At 39.2% G+C, this 17,605-nt stretch overlaps 1 non-coding gene across 1 annotated transcript; it reads right to left on the reverse strand.

Moving 5' to 3' along the window:
• Window positions 1–17,172: 17,172 nt before the first annotated feature.
• On the reverse strand, window positions 17,173–17,254 carry trnas-uga (transfer RNA serine (anticodon UGA)). Its single transcript has one exon. It is a non-coding gene; the product is annotated as a tRNA-Ser (tRNA).
• Window positions 17,255–17,605: the final 351 nt, after the last annotated feature.

Consider the following 17,605-nt stretch of genomic DNA (forward strand, 5'->3'; position numbering starts at 1 on the left):
CATCAGTAAGGTAATGTACATGAACCCATGTTTTCTGATTGTTTTTGGATAACAGAAAAATGGTTTGTCACGTGCATCCTTGACTCAGTCTATCTGTTACAGAAACAAATTTTTTAGACAATTCTAATAGCCATTATTGTGGAAAAACCTCGTCAGCCAGGATGATTTTGCATGTAGCTGTTTAATACAATCATATAGTGTAGTTGTTTGTTTGATTATAAAGGATGATCTCATAATAATCTTATCTACATATTCTTATACATTTACATAGTAGCATTCACTCATATACTCAAATTCCATATGCTACATAGAAAAAGTCCACCTCATCCATTTTAGTTTTTACCTGATCAATAATCCAAAAAAACATATAAATAACAGCACCCTCTAGCGATGAACCTCAATTATTTTAAGATAAATATAAAGTATAGCTAGGATAAGTCAGCGCTATCTTGCAGCTAGAACAAAATATTCTCAGATTAATTTATGCGTCATGGAACGTGGCTGAATTAAAAATGAAACACAATTAAGTCAAATTAAATTGACCCACCTGCAACAAGTTCAGCAACCACATTTAATTTCACTGAATGGTCAGCTAGCCAGCCTATACAAAACAGGTTATTGTTAGAAATTCTGCATGTGTGATTCACTTAGCTTTACATCTCAGATTGCTTATAATGATATACTAATGTATCCACATTAGAAATAATTGGTGAAATCCACCACAAAAGATGAGACTCAACATAATAAATAATGAGACAAACCTTGGGATATGACGTGGATATGAACCTACCCAAAGCAGCTATGTCTCGCTCTGCTCTATATAAGGGGCTGGAGACTTTCTGACCAGCAGGTTGCGCTGAACCCATTTTGCAGGCATTTCACAACTTTATCATTTTCAACACTGTGACATTGTTTTAGGTAATCTGTGTTCTACATATTCAAAAGAAGCACACTAGGAAGTAAGAATGGCTTCTTCTTTGGTGAAAATCTCCTTGTTAAAGAACCTTTTTTTTTTCTACTGCATTGTTGTATGTTTAAATTTGGTTAACATTTGTTCAGGGTTGCATGATTTGTAATTTTTTTTACTGTTTGGAATGCCCAAGGTTTATAATATTACAAGTGGGACTATTCTCTACAAACCTATGCGATATCAGATCAAAGTTATTGGAATGTGTGATTTTGTGCTGTTTGTTATCTATGTCAATGTTTACAGTAGCGATTTTCTTTGTTCAATCCTTTTTTAGGTGGTATAACTGGAAGCATCTAACGACTGCGGTGACCCAAAGAGCTATTTAAAGGGCTGGTGCGCAGGCTCCATCAGTGATTTTTAATCATTGCTGCACATACATTGTCGGTTTTCTAAAAAGTTAATTTTGCCATGTCATTGCCAATGTGTTTTTCACAGGCTAAGAACGTCAGTGAGCTCTCTCTGACCAAGGTCTAGTTTATAGCCAGCGAGTTTGGTGGAGTTATGTTAAAGGGTTGGCATGCAGGCTTCCTGAGTGGTTTTTAAAAAGTGTGTTTTGCTGAATCATTGGCAACACATGGAATGCTCCATCTGGTCACGGCCAATATTATAGCCAGCAAGATTGTTGTTGCGACCTGAAAGTATTAGTGTGCAAGATTTAGGATTTTTTTTTTCACAGGCTATTTAAAATATGCTGTCAATGCAGTGGCTATGCTGTATCGTTCACGTTAGATTAGACTTGCAACTAGACTTTGTAGGGTGGAAGAACTACGGGACCAGAACTGGGTTGTGCTTCCGTACCCATTACCGACACATTTTTTAGTACCATTTGTGTGAAGTAGTAAAGTCAGCTGTGGTGGAACAACAAATATACTGTGGTCAAATATACTGGTGGTCAAATATACTGAAAATGGGATGAAAATCCCAATTCAAATATATGTCATTTGGTGTGTCAAATATACATCAATGGGGATGAAAATCCCACTTCAAGTATGTTTCAGTGGTGTATCAAATATATTGCAAATGGGATGGAAATCCCAATTCAAGTATGTTTCAGTGGTGTGTCAAAATACCAATTCAAATATGTCATTTAGTGTATCAAATATACTGCAAATGGGATGAAAATCCCAATTCAGGTATATGTCATTGAGTGTGTCAAATATACTGCAAATGGCATGAAAATCCCAATGCAAGTATGTCATTTAGTGTGTCAAATATATTGCAAATGGGATGAAAATCCCATTTCAAGTATGTTTCAGTGGTGTCTCAAATATATTGCAAATGGAATGAAAATCTCACTTCAAGCATGTTTCAGTGGTGTGTCAAATATGAAAATCCCAATTCAAATTTATGTAATTTAGTTTGTCAAATATACTGCAAATATATCTCGGGCACTGACGTTTCCTTTTATTTTCCACACTATATGAACTTCAGCAACCACATTTAATTTCACTGAGGGGTCAGCAAACAAGCCCACAGCAAGTATGTCTCGCTCTGCCATGCACCTCCCAGTAAATGTTACAACTTCTTCCATAATAAAATATAATTAAAAGAAAGCTGTGGTCATAAAAATGAACAGCACCCTCTAGCGATGAACCTCAATTATTTCAAGATAACTAAAGCATAGGTAGGTTAAAGCACTGTTAGCTTGCAGCTAGAACAAAAAATTCTTAGTGAGGTAGAACAACAAAAGCCTGAGACCTTTAGTGACACTGTTTGAAGCACATGGCCACAACACTGACATCACTCCATGTGACATCACACCATGACACACACTGGCTTTCATCAATATATTGATTTCTATTGGCCATTGCAGTGCCATTGTCTTTGAGTGAAAGCAATTCTCACGGAGGTGTGAAGGGGAGGGGAACTTTAATATTACTTCACAAGCGTTTTCAGTGGCAAACATCATGATTGGCAGCTGTTTCAACAAATAGTGAACACTTAGACTACTGTCAACCAGCTTCCGCATTGTAAGCAGACAAAGTGTTGCGCATGCGTTTGACGCTGTTTGGCAAAACGCATTCAGCCGTAAGAATGATTTGATCGCCAAGTTTATGTGGAGTTGTCTGGGTGCTTCTAGCATGGACTAGCTACAATGTTTGCATCGCAAATCACTGGGTGTTTCCATTCACTGCTGGAAAAAATCGTAATCCTTCTACAAAATGTAAGTATAAATGAGAAAGATTATTATTTCTTTACAGTATTACAGCATTTACAGTATTACAGTATTTTCCCATAATAACAATGATGCTATGAAGCTATAATTGTTGTGGAACTTACTAAAGTAACTTACTGTGATGTTTTAGCCAAAATAAACATGCAAACTCAGTGTATAGTGACTGATGACTTTGTGTGCATTTGGAGAGGTTTTTGGACACTGTGGAGATGTCTAGGACACCTAGTGGAAAATAGTGGAAAAGTGTTGAATTTATTTATTTACCCAAGTGAATCAGGAAATGTAAAGCATGACTGAAAATTAATCTCCAGCATCAAAAGACACATTATACACCCCAAGAATCAAAGGCGTTTTTTTGTTGTTTTGTTTTTTTACATTTTTGTTTTGTATTAGAAGAGCTCAAATGCAACCTAAATGATGGAAAAATAAGCTTGTATAATTTCAGATAACTAATGTTAAAGTGAACAAGTGCAAATCGTTCACAAATGAGCTTAGACCTGGATGTGCATAGACAGATTATTAATTAATTACAAAAAGTTGTATTTGTCTTTATTTTACTGTTTTATTTTTGTTTAAAGCTATTTTGATGACTGAATCATTTTTGAAGGAACTTTGCCTTTGTGATGGTTTTTGCTGAGTATATACACTTTTTTGCCAGGTGATCAAAATTAACTATAAAATATTTATATATAAATTTCAGTGGAATGGAAGAATATCATTATTTAAGATTAATAATTAATGGTGGAATGTTTTAGAAAATATTAAGAATTAGAAATCCTCTAGGTGACACACAAGTCACACTTTGCCCATTTACTGTGCATATAGCCAGTGGTTATTTTTAACATCCAGTGAAGAGGATGAACACTAGAATACAAATCTTAATGGTGAGGTCAAATCCCAGCTCAGCATTGTGTTGATCATGTGGGGCGTGTGGAGCGCGTGGGGCGTGTGGGGTGAGGTGGGGTGGGGCCTGTCATAAATGCTTTTGACCTGTTTCAGTCTAATAGCCCTGAAGGGCAAAGATCTGCATAATCCATCTCAGTTGGGGAGTCTGAAAATTACATGGTTCATAAACTTTTTTTTTAATATCATAAAGTTTGATCCCTCTACTTTTTTTCAATTTTTCTGTTTTCTATTGTACACTCAGTATTAGCAGGTTTTATAATTTTAATATCCAGTGCTTTATCCTTATGTTTTTACTGTTTTATAACTTGACTGTGTACTTTTTTGTTCTATGATTATAATTAATATTATTACTATCATCATCATCATCATCATCATCATCATCATCATCATCATCATTATCATCAGGTTTAGATTAATGACTTTATTGAGGCTTCATGTTATAATCCATGCCACATGATCATAATAATGATCTGAGCATAGTCTTCCTCCTCTTCATCACACTGTCTCAGTGTCTCTTGCTCTGTGTGTGTTGAGAATAAACTGATGTAAGTATCATGCATGAAACCAGAGGAAAGTCCAACCTCTCGTGTGCCACACGGGTTTCTATGGCTGCTGCTCCCAGATGGGACCCCTGTCCATTTTAACCTCAATCCTGGCAGCAGCATTGGGGTGGCCTCCCCTCTCTCACCCCTTGTTGCAAGTTTGCTGCAGCGCAGACATGGTTTGACATCATGACGCTCAAGATTTTTGCAATGCTCAACTGTCAGAAAAACGTCCTCGCATTGCTAAAAAGAAGTGATCATCTTGGAGGCATATCATTCCGATGGATCGGACAATTTGGAACTGATTCCTGATTCCCATCACTTCATGGTTGAAGAAGCTGATTGTGTGTTGGGGAAAACAGATGTTCTTCATAAGTGGCTGTGAATGGACATGCTTTCACTGTTAACATGTGTTCTTTGTAACATCAAGCCTTCTCAGATTCATTATTGATTTTATTAGTTTTGGGTTTATGGTCTATTACAAAAGTGGTACTTTTTGTATATTGTTCCAATCCAATGCGCCCTCATCTTCTTTTCACAGAGAGCCACAATCGCTGCAGAAATCCTTTTCCCTTACGTTTTGATTTACGTTTTCCTTTGGTTTGCTGCTTCTGCTCTTTCTGGAAGCCTTTCAGCCTCAACATCTCCATCATTCTGCACAGTCTACGCTCCCTCTCCCGGCGCTTTCGTCTTTTCTTCCGTTCCTTTTCCTGTTTAATATGGTGCTTAATTTTCCTTTGCAGCTGTTTTTCCTTTGCTTTTCTCTCTTTCTCTCTTGCATTTTCCTCAGATTTCTTAGTCCTTATCAGGACATTCCATAGATTTTTCCACCACTTCCTTTCATAGGTTCCTTCACATGTCTGCTGAACTTTTTCATCCTCTTCTTCCTCCATAATCACTGTCACTCCTTCATCCTCCTCCATAATTACTGTCAGCCCTGTTCTGCAATACGGGACGTGTGTACTAGACACAAACTTTTTGTGCTGCCTCCGGGCAACAGCAATGGGGCGCTTGGGGGTTTCCGTGGCTGCAGGTCGCAGGGGGCAATTAAGAGCAGCCCTGCCTGGCTTTTGGAGGATGGATGGGGGAGTCCTGGTGGGATGCAGCGTTGTAACCACTCTAGGGAAGTTGAACCTGATTCTTTCCCACTGCGGAAAAAGTGCATAATATTTAGCATTCTTATTACACACATGCGCAAAAACACTAACACACAGAAAAGCAATCTGACATGACCAACACCACATTGCTCGTCGAGTTGTGAAGTTGTGCTGTAGGCATAAGACATCTCCTTATTTCTGTCTAAAATCACCCTCTGTCTATAGTATGACATTGACTGTATGTGACTGCAGTGGAACTGAAGGTTTCATTTTGGTGTTCCTACTTTCTCCAGTTGAGCTTTCAGGGACTTCAGTTCATCTTTGAGCTCCACATTCTCCAAGTTCTTTTTAATTGTTCCTTTTCTTGTCTGATGGATTCCTTCATACTCTTCTTCCATCAGAATTATTGCCTCCAATTCATCCACTCTCATCTTAACGTGGGAAATCCAGTCTCTCTGAAGGAATGAAAACAACAAGACACTGCCTTATGAGTGGACATATCTTAGCCACAGCAAACAATGAGCCCCTCCTATTATAATAACACTTTCTAACATGTATTCAGACATTGATTCAAATTACTTCATTCTGTTTACCATGCCATTAAGCATGGGACGGTTTGAGAATGCCAACTCCAGACAGAAAAACAGAAAACATATAGTAGAGATTATGCATAAAATGACTACTGTATGAAAATAGCTTATGACACATTTACTCACAACTGCAAAATCAGCTGCTGCATCACTCTCCTCATTCAGTGTGCGGGCTCTGCCTGTCTTGGCAGTCATATACTTCACCTCTGGCAGCAGCGATCTATCATGCAAGCTTTCCTTACTAGATGCAAACTTTGTATGCCGACTCCGGGCAACGTCAGAGCTGCGATTGGAGGTTTCCGTGCCCACAGGTAGCAGGAGGCAGTTAGGCTCATTAAGCGCAGCCTTGCCAGGCTTTTGGAGGATGGATGAGGGAGTCCCGGTGCGCTGTAGTTGTGGAAACACTGTGGCGAAACTGGACTTGACTCTTTCCCACTATGAAAAAAGTGCATAATATTTAGCATTCTTTTTACATACATGCATAAACACACATACACCAAGATGCACAGAACAGCAATTTTACAGCATCAACAACACATTGTTCTTTGAAATGTATAGGAGCTACAATTACTCAGGAACTGCACAATAGTTTCCACTAGGTGTCATAAAAACCTCTCCTTTTCAGACCGACAAAAAGTCGTCACACAATATACATCGAGTGTGCGACTTTTTTCTTAAAATGTCACAACAATGTTTGACAACTTACTAAAAGAAATTATTCGCTTCAATAAAGCTTCATTATTAAAGGCTAAATAACATTATCTCCATTGCCATTAGGCTAAAAAGCTATCCTGGGGAAAATACTGCAATAAGCTTAAAAAATATTATGCTTAATGCACAAACGTTCATTTATACTTACGATTTTAACAGCACTTACGAATTTTTCTAGCAGTGAAAGGATACCACCAATGATTTGCAATGCAAACATAGTAGTCCATGCCAGAAGACACTGAACCATCACTATCAGCATGCAACTCATAACTGCATCAAAACTCCACATAAACTTCAGTTCAAATAAAACCTGTGGAACAAGGGAAACCACAAAGGTCATTTTCAGATAATGGGGCACAGCATTGGAAATCCCTGTGTTGTGCACTGTTCATTTGCTGCTCATTATTATTCCCAGCCTCTGTTCGTAGTCCAAGCCTCATGTTTTCTATTGCCAGTATTAGTTAAGTGTTCTTGTTATTGCTTGTGTTATTGTTTTAGCCTCCTTCCACTTTGTCTTCATCTGTGTTGTTTACTTTTGTTCAGCATGTACTCTCAGCCTCTTTGTATCATGTATTCTATGGCATTGGGCTGGTGTAGTGATTATGATTCTGCATCAGCCCTTAATAAATCTTGCGCTTCTCCACGTGTGCGTTCACCTTCCAACCGTTCATCGTTACACAGATAAAAAGGAATTTAAGGCTTTATTGAACAAAGTAAAGACTGGATTAAACAATACAAACCACTACAGGTGAAAAGGCGGGAACCATAATATCAGGCATAGGTTGAAAGAAGAAAACAAGCCATAAAGTGTAAACAAGGTTCAGACATGCTCGCTGTGTAGAAAGAGACTTTGCAACTGGAACACAGACCAGGAGGTTTTATACACGAGCGTTAATGAAGGTACCAAGTAGCAGGTGTAGTTAGATCTGCACTGGCATGTCCATCCGGAGTGGAGGGGGTGACATGGTGCATGACAGACTTAAGAAATGTGGCCGTAAAACCTTCCGTGAACCTTTCAGTCCGACTTGATTTCTTTTCAGTAAACGCTCGTGCACAAGGACGTGACTTTGAGAGCCAGCTGAATTGAATGGATGCCCGGTCCTCATGCTCGTCCCCAGGGCTGGTGCACCAACTGGGATTAACTGCCAAACTGGCAGAAACTGAGACCATTTTTCATAGAGAGGTTTAAGCCTGTTGCACCAAGACCAGTAGCGATGCATGCGTTCGTTTAAAACTTGGAACGTATGACCATTGCTAAGCAACCTGCACTATTACTAATTGCATACAAATGATATTGTTCATATAAACCATGCTGAGCTCTAAACAAAGCTGCTTAACAACAGTTACGTGACTAATGTGCTCCTGAGTCTCTGAATCAGGCCTCACGCTGCTTTATTCTAGCTGAACATGTAAAGCTGATATGATGTCGCCATCACGCGCACTTGCTGTTGGAGAGTTTAACTCTGCTCCCACAGAAAAGGGAGCTGTGAAACCTCACCTTACACCTGCTCCCACATAGGCCAACATTTATGCCGCTCTTAGGAGAAACTCAGGTTGTGATCGGTGCTAAAATCTCACATCAGCAGTGTGCGAATCGGAAAGTTCGCGTACGATCACAAGAGTCGCGTGGTTTGTTTTTAGCACGTGGACGTGTCGGTTTTTGGCTTGTAATCTCGAGCTCACCGGGTGAACGGCTTATCCATAATTAAGTCAACAACAACACAGCCTACTAGAAACGACTTCAAATAAGCTTGACTCTTTGGCGTTTATTTATGCATGTGGTACATCTACCTGGATCGCTAATGACAGTCTGGCTAATTTCCGCTAGCTGGAGAGAGAGTTAGAATTAGACAATGACCAAGTTTATCCAGGCGTGGTCTTTTCCCTCTTCTACAATCTGATTTTTAGCGCTTGGACTCTTTCACAAAATGTCTTTTAGTCCGAGGCCAAGACATTTCCAAGCAGTCTGTCTTCATTTATGTGTACTCACCTTTGGGAAAGTTCCTGCCTCAGATCAGACACGCTCCAAACTGCATGAACGCTTCACAACTTCTTTAATGACCATCTTGCAAAATGACCCCTATTTATAGATTTATATTCATAGATTTTTATTTAGTTTTATTACACACATAGTGACTTCATAGGGCTAGACTGTGATGTCATAATACCACGTGACAGTGAAGGCACTTATATGTAGAACTGAACGAAATACTCAGAGGCACAGTTAGTTAATTTCACATGCATGTTTTATGAATAATATTTCACAAATTTTAGAATACAAATGAATTTCAGGGCTTTATAGTTATTATAGTGAATTAGCCTCACCAGGCCTGCCATGCTAAGCTAATAGCCTGTGTTTGAGTCATAAGCACTGAACATCAGGACACTGAGTTGGGCTTCATTCTTTCTCACTGAGACTTCATGTATAGGCAGTGCTGTACTGCCCTGTTCTCTTCCTTTTCCCCCAACTTCTTTATAAGGGTTCTTTTACTTGTCTGTTGGACTCCTTCATCCTCTTATTCTTCCATAATTACTGCCTGCAATCTATATATAATAGGCTGTAATAAGCAATAACAGATTTTTCTCCAACTTCTTCATAATGGATCTTTCACTTGTCGACACCCTGTGACACACACTGGCTTTCATCACTGTTACTGTATGATGATATAAACACTGTACATATGGTCAATGTCACACTTTAGGCATGGGCACACACACACAGACAGACACATGGCCACACGCACACACACGCGCACACACACGCGCGCACACACACGCGCACACACACACACACACACACACACACACACACACAGACAGCCACACACACGCACAAGCCCTTTACTTTAATATCCTGTATGCAGGCATGTTACCTTCTATTCCACCAAGCACAGAAGTAACATCGTATTCACAACATGACAAATATAAGTGTTTTGGAAATTCAGCATAATATTTATCCCTTACTTTCTTTATTTGAAAGGTAGTCTGGAAGATATGCAGATGTACAAGTAGCTGGGGGGATTACTGTCACACTGGTACAAACATCAAAGTTTGTTTTGGGTTGCCAGATCTTCCAAAAGTCTTATCTATTCTAGTTCCTATTATAAAGTTTGTGTTCCCAAAATGATTCCTCATACCTGCCCTTGTGCAGACCTTGGTAGCCCTGCTTGTCAGTGGGTTCAGTAAGACTTTTATAAATGGTTCCTTGCTACTAGAAGCAATCTCAGCCAGACTAACAGGCATGGAATTCATGCAGTGTTGCAGTTTGCTTCCATGACAGCAGGAATAATGCTCCTATTTACGACAAGCAAGTTGCCAAGAATGCCTTAAGATCTTTTTCCAATTTTGACCACATTTGTCCAAGTTTGGAGTTGGAATGGATGGAGCTTGAGGGCTGTTTCCAGCTGTGTCAGACTCCACTGCCCTTACTCGTCATCCATCATCCAATAGACTCCCACATCTAATCCTGCTTTTTCTCTTTCGGGTATCTTTCTGAGTCTCTTAAGTTCACTCTCTCATTCACTCAACAAAATATCACACATCAACTCTCGGTTTCTGTTTCCATTCTTCTTCATCTTTCATTCTCCCTCTCTGTCCCTCTCCCTTCATTTGTCTCCCCATTTTCTCTCTTCCCTTTCTTTCTCTCTCTCTCTCTCTCTCTCTCTCTCTCTCTCTCTCTCTCTCTCTCTCTCTCTCTCCCTCTCCCTCTCCCTCATCCCTCTCTCTGTGTCTCTCTTGCTCAGGGTGTTCTGGGATTGAGAGGTTGTTCTGGACACTTGAGGACTTTTTATGAGAACACACACACACACACACACATTCAGTTCAATTCAATTGTGCCAAAGCTTTAGTGAAGAAATTACTGCTAGCAATGATAGTAAGTACAACAATAATATAACTACAACAACTCCTATTACCAATAAACAATAATAATAATTATAATAATATAGGGGGTAAATATAGGCAATGGTGTGGTAATTTGGCTGAAGTCCAATTTGTCTTTTACTCAGGATATTGTGTTTAGTAAGGAATTTCAGAAATCTAGAATTTAAAATGCTACACTACACATTATCTTCCCTAGGTTACTGTTCACACAGATGCCTCTGTAATTCTTAGTGTCAAATTTATCTCCGGATTTAAAGATTGGTGCTATTAATCCTTGGTTTCAGATTTCAGGGAAAAAACCTCCATTCAGGTTAAACAGTTTTAGAATAGCCAAATGAAATTTAGAGCTTGAAAAGTTTATAAATTTATTGAGTACACTGTCAGGCCCACATGCCTTCTTTGATTTTAGTTTGTTAATTTTCTCCTGAAGTTTCTGCTCAGTAATTGAGAAGTCTAATGGGTTTTGATCAGCCAATTGTAGCACCTCCAGTTTTTGCTTTATAGGATTTTGTTGAAGATTTGCATTTGATTCTACTGTCTGGAAGAGAGTTTGGAAATGGTTTGTCCAAATGTTCCAATTTTGTATTTCCAGTTCTTCGTGATCTCTTTTTTAAGTTTATTCCACTTGTCCAAAATTGACCAATTGCCAAGACCAATTATCTTTTTTTAGGTTTGGTTTTTGATGCACCCTTTTGTTTTAATGTTGGTTTTGCTGGTGTCTTTTCTAAGAACACATTTAGATGTTTTACTGCCAGATTGAGTCTTGTATACTTTGAACACATGTGGTGTCCAGAAAGGCATCTAAAAGTATTTGAATTTAGGCAGTACTGATTTCTTTCTGGAATTGTTCTGTGCTGTTTTGGGCCCATCTGTATGGTCACCTAGTGTTGTACAGCTTACTGGGCTGTGCGAGTGCAGTGTTAGTCTCTGTCCTATTCTTGAACACAGCAATCTGGCTGTGATCAGACAGAGGGGTTTGTGGTTTAGCAATGAATGCACTGAGAGAGAAATGGTCTAAATTTGTTATTACATAATCTACTGTACTATTCCCAAGAGGTGAGCACAACATGTATCTTCTTAAGGAGTCCCCCCGTGTCCTACCATTGACGACATACAGACCCAGACTTTGACAGAGCTGCAGAAGTTCTTTTCCATTTTTGTTGATTACATTATCATGGTTGTTTCTGTGGGGTTAAAAATAATTGTTATTAATACAAGATAATTTGTTTGTATTCTATTATATAAATTATTTTTTGTACAAATCCATTGCAATATTTGTTTGATGTCACACATCTCAATAGAATTTGGTGGTGTTTTGGTGGCTTCAGCACTGTGGGGCGTGGTCCTGGTACAGATTTGATGATCTGGGGGTGTGGTCAGGCTGATGTTGGGCATGGTTCTGGTACAGAGGCGCTGATGTGGGGTGTGGTCTGGCTGCTGTGAGGCATGGTCCTGGTAAAGAGATGATGATCTGGAGGTGTATTCAGGCTGCTGTGGGGGGTGGTCCTTGTACAATTTGATTTGTTTATTTTATAGAGCTTCCAGTATTGCATATATGAACCCGGACTTTGGTACCCCATTACTCCAAATTCCTACAGTAAAAATGACTATAAATCATGCCATGGGTACAAGAGGATGTGTACTTCAAGAATTTCATACAGGGATCGGATAGCAGTTTGATTTGTGTATTCAAGTAGTGATATATAGTGAACCAAATAGACATTTAAGAGGATTTTGCCATCCCATGACTCCAAAGTCCTACACTAAAAACATTTCAACATCATATTTTGAATATGTTGAAAAGTGTTCCCCATTTTTAGAAATAGCATGGAAATATTTTGCACTCAAGTACACAGAATACACTGTAAATTGGTACAATCAATACGCTTTGGCTCTGTAGATGCTTTCGTGTTTAATAATCTGGGTGAGCAAAATTGAAAAAGAAAGGGACTTTTGACAGCAAAATAATGTACTTTTCTCAATTTAATTTTTAGCTATTTTCACATGCCAGTATATAATAATAACATATAAACACCCCTTTCCAGATCACTAGAGCAGGATGGTCTATCATTTTCTATATCTCTGATTTACAACATCATCTTCATTATCTATATACCTAAAACACATGATCTATAATTCTATATGTCCTAATGAGCCAAACCTACAGACCTTGAAATGTTCTAAACCTCCTGTAAGTAATTTATCAAACCTCAAATCTCTGTGAACTGTTGTGCACTTGGGTCCTTTTCTCCATTTTCTCTGGGTTACATTGGCTTACATTGTTTTTACAAGTCTCTCATACAAAGGGACCTGAGTTTGTTTCCATCACTAAGTGAACCTAATGGTACACCAAACTTTGAATCCTACATTAGGTATGTATCAACAATCTAAATTTGTCTCTATGCAAAATTGTAGGTTTCGGTGAAGAACCCTAACCCTAACCCTGTTTGCCATACCAGCTAGCTAGACCATCATAAAAATGTCTTGGAAAAGTCCTCAAAAATGATCGCTAGTGGGAAGCCTGTCTTTGTTAAGTACATGACAAATAAACTGACTGAGCAGAGTACTTTATGCTGGCTAACATATAATAAAAACCCTACTGCAGACCATTTAAGTTGTTATATAATATATATTGTTATATAATATGTTATATAATATTATATATATATATATAAGTTGTTGAATGAACTATATCACTGTCTGTTGTGAACTAGTGACAGGTCCTGTGTCGGGTCCTGGTTAAAGGAGTGTTACCAACTGCTTTCAAACCACACTCGAAAAATGTGGAACAGCAAAGAAAAAATTATATAGAAAACTAAAATCAGCAGTGTTATGCCACTAGTGTTATGGAAAACAATGATAATACTTTAGTGTTATGGAAAACTGAGTGAAGTGAACGATGAATATGACCTGTACAGATCAGCCATGACCAAGCGGAGGCACTCTGTGGCACCTGCTTCACCAGCCCGGAAAAACATCAACAAAGACACCAAACCAGGTTTGGGTGCAAAGCAGTCAGCCATCTTCCCTCTAGGGCCAAGAGAACATGAGTGGCTTGTGAAGTGTGCAGCAGGACAGCAGGATCAAATCTGGCAGCTTCTGCTCCAGGACATCAAGCTGGCAGAGAGGAGAAACTTCATGTCTGGTTTCACAGCACTTCACTGGGATGCTAAACAAGGAAACAGCGAAATGATGCGCAAGATCCTTCTTCTTTCACGGCAAGGTAGGCCAGGGGTTGATGTAAAAACCAAGAGCTACGAGGGCTACACCCCACTACACATCGCTGCTATTCACAGGCCCGAATCAGTCCTGAGTGTTCTGGTGCGTGGTTATGGTGCCAACTGCAACATACGTGACAACAGTGGCAAAAAGCCCTATCACTACCTACACAAGGACGCCTCACCCAAGGTGAGAGAGATGCTCGGAGACCCTCACGCTGGGAATTACAAGCCCTCAAGCCATGAGCAGCACTTTTCTGATCTGCCCAAAAGGTTCATCACTTTGAGTAAACTATTTCAGTCCAAGCACTGAAACACACTCAGATTCAGACCAAGATTCCACTCAGCCTTGCAGCAGCTTGACCAGCCTTGACCAAGATGAGGACAGCAAAGACTATACATTCATTTCGAGAACATTCCCCTACAATTAATGAACTTCCCCATTGAAATAGCATATTCTCAAACAGACATTTTCTCTAACTTGTCTTTCACTCTGATTTTGATTCTGTGATCAGAACCTTAAGATGTGAATTAACTAATTTGCACATGTGTATGTGTATTCAAGAGCATGAGTGTGTGTATATAGTGTAAGGAATAGACATTTAAGAGGATTTTTCCATCCCATTACTCCAAATTTCTACAGTAGAAATGACTGCAAATCACATCATGGGTAGAAGAGTACGTGAACTTCCAGAATCTACTGAAGTGATCTAATAACAATTTGATTTGTGTATTTTATAAAGCTTCAAGTAGTGATAAATATTGAACCAAGTAGACATTTAAGAGTATTTCACCATCCTACTACCTTTTAAGAAGTGCACAATTTTCTTTCATGCGCTGTGGATCTGCAAGAATTATGCTGAAAATAAGATCTAACCCAGTTAGCAATTTTCCTATACCCATGATGTTGGCCACATAAAGAACTGAGCTCTGACCCACAAGAAAAAGTGAATGATGCCCAAATCTGGCCAATAATCTGAACAAATCTGTATCATAACACAGTCAAACTTCCAAAAGGAGTGAGCCAAGTGCAAATGAACCTTTCTGTGCCTCACACAGCAATGTAGTCTACGTGACACACAGGTATATGCCCTATTTTGCATTTGTACAAGAATTTGAAAAGAAATACACCGACATTGTAAAAAGCACACCGACAATGTTAAAAGAGGAGAATTAAGACTGGGTCAACATCACCAGAATATGTTTAAAAACCTTTTTGTTGCAGTTAAACTGATCCAGAATATTTCAAAACCTGTGAAGGAGTAAATCTCAGTCAGTATCTCTAAATAAACATCTGCCAGTCGTCATTAAAGTAGATTAGATTAGATTTTTCTACATAGATGAATAAATACAATAGCACAATGACTTGAAGGGTAGTACTTGGTAACTGTCCATCTTGAATTTGGATTGTATTTATTCATTTGTGACTTGTCTCGGGACTTGAGTGTAAAGTCTTGAGATGTACTTGTTACATTCACATTGTAACAGTGGCGACATTATCTCTAAGCAGACATGACAAAACATGCATACCATCAAGGCCAAGACTGAAGAGCATGGAAAGATTTTGTCAATTTCATAAACTACATCAAATGCTTTGCTGGTGTCAAATATTGTAACGACATTAAATATGGTGACTTGACAATTACGTGAAGGGTAGTGCTTGATAACTGTCCATCTTGACTTTGGATTGTACATTTTCTCTGTTGACTTGTCTCGGGACTACAGTGTCAATTCTTGAGATGTATTTGTTACATTTACATTTACATTTACGGCATTTAGCAGACACTCTTATCCAGTGCAACTTACAAAAGTGCTTTGTCATTTACTCATAGAATACACCCTAGCCATTACAGTAGGTTAGAGTCCAATATACCAATGATCTAGAATACTGTAGAAATAGAGGGATCACTGCTGTTGCCAAGAAGTACAAAATGCATAAGGTCTATCTTAAACAATGATAAGTGCAATAAACAATAAGTACTAAAGTTTGTTAGACAACATCAGTATAATAAATAATACCCTACAATAAGTGCTAATTTACTTAGTCAATATAGGAGCAGGGTCATTTGTCATTTAAATATTCCATGAATAGATGGGTCTTTAGTCTGTGGTTGAAGACTTCAAGGAACTCTGCTGTCAGGACAGCAAGTGGAAGTTCATTTCACCATCTGTGAGCCAGGACAGAAAAGAGTCTCAATGCTTGTCTTCCATGAGACTTGGAGCATGGAATTTCAAGCCGAGCCATACTTGAGGTTTGAAGCACTTGAGGTACGAATCGGGCTTTGACCATTGACTCCCTGTATCAAGGGGCTGGCCCATTTTTGGCTTTGTAGGTGAGCATCAAGATTTTAATTCTGATGTGTGCAGCTACTGGAAGCAAACGAAGGGAGCGCAGCAGCAGGGTAATGTGTGAACTTTGGAAGAATGAAGACGAGTCATGCTGCTGCTACTACTGCTGTTACTTGCAAGTACATCATCTTGTTAGTGACTTTTGGTGGGTGGGCACTGGAGTAAACAGTGTAATAAATAAAGTGTTATAGTTAAAGAGAAAAGATGGTGCTGTCCCTGGAATGCTGGTACAAGAAAAGCATAGGCAAACACCACTGCAATTTGCATGTGAGAAATAGTCTTCCAGAATTTTCACTGAGCTAAGATGAATGTCGAATAGTTGAGGAGTTTTTACTTGCCCTTGACATCACGGAGGTAAGAAGGATGTGCTTTCTCCACTACATGAAACAAGACACTGCTATGTGGCAGGTAGATCATTCAGGAAAGGGTCTGGGAGTGCAAGCTCTCCACACTGGTGGCATGATGTCTCTGCAGAAATCACTTCAAATAAGCAACTAAATTCTCTATTCTGCAAGAGACCACATTGGAGCTTGACACCAACACATTAATCCCTGGGTCATCACAACTTATCGACAAAGCAGCTATTTCTGCTTCAATTCCTAGGACTCCTACAGTTTCACTGGCACAAAGTTGCAAACGGAATGGCAAGCATATGCAAAAGGAGAACTACATGACACTGTGAATTTATTCTTCCAGCAAAGCCATCAGGAGAGAAACATCTGATTCCATCATGCTGCAAGGAGGAGTCGAACCTGCGCGGGGAACCCCCATTGGATTTCAAGTCCAACGCCTTAACCTCTCGGCCATCGCAGCTTCTACATGCTTTGGGCACTTTGGGGTTAAGTCTTAGGACTTCTTCAAGCTCAATTATGAGTCCCCATATGTCATTGATTCAGGACTACAAATGGCCTGAGATGCAAATTCAAAGATAGTAATCTCCCGAATGGTCTACTCACTATTTTAGCAGACTAATGTCAATTCCAGGTGAACAGGTGCCCAAAAGCTTGTCAAAGTATTAGACTGATGCACTACTTAAAACACTAACATGGCCTCCAAGGTTTCCCACGTGAAGACGTGGGATGGCTCAAGGTGGCTAAGCATTTTTGCATGAACACTCCTTTTGTTTTTAAAAATGTAAACCATTCACTGGAATGCTGTTAGTAC

Source organism: Electrophorus electricus, chromosome 15 (genome assembly GCF_041902795.1).
Source record: "Electrophorus electricus isolate QZ-2024a chromosome 15, ASM4190279v1, whole genome shotgun sequence".
Lineage (NCBI taxonomy): Eukaryota > Metazoa > Chordata > Actinopteri > Gymnotiformes > Gymnotidae > Electrophorus > Electrophorus electricus.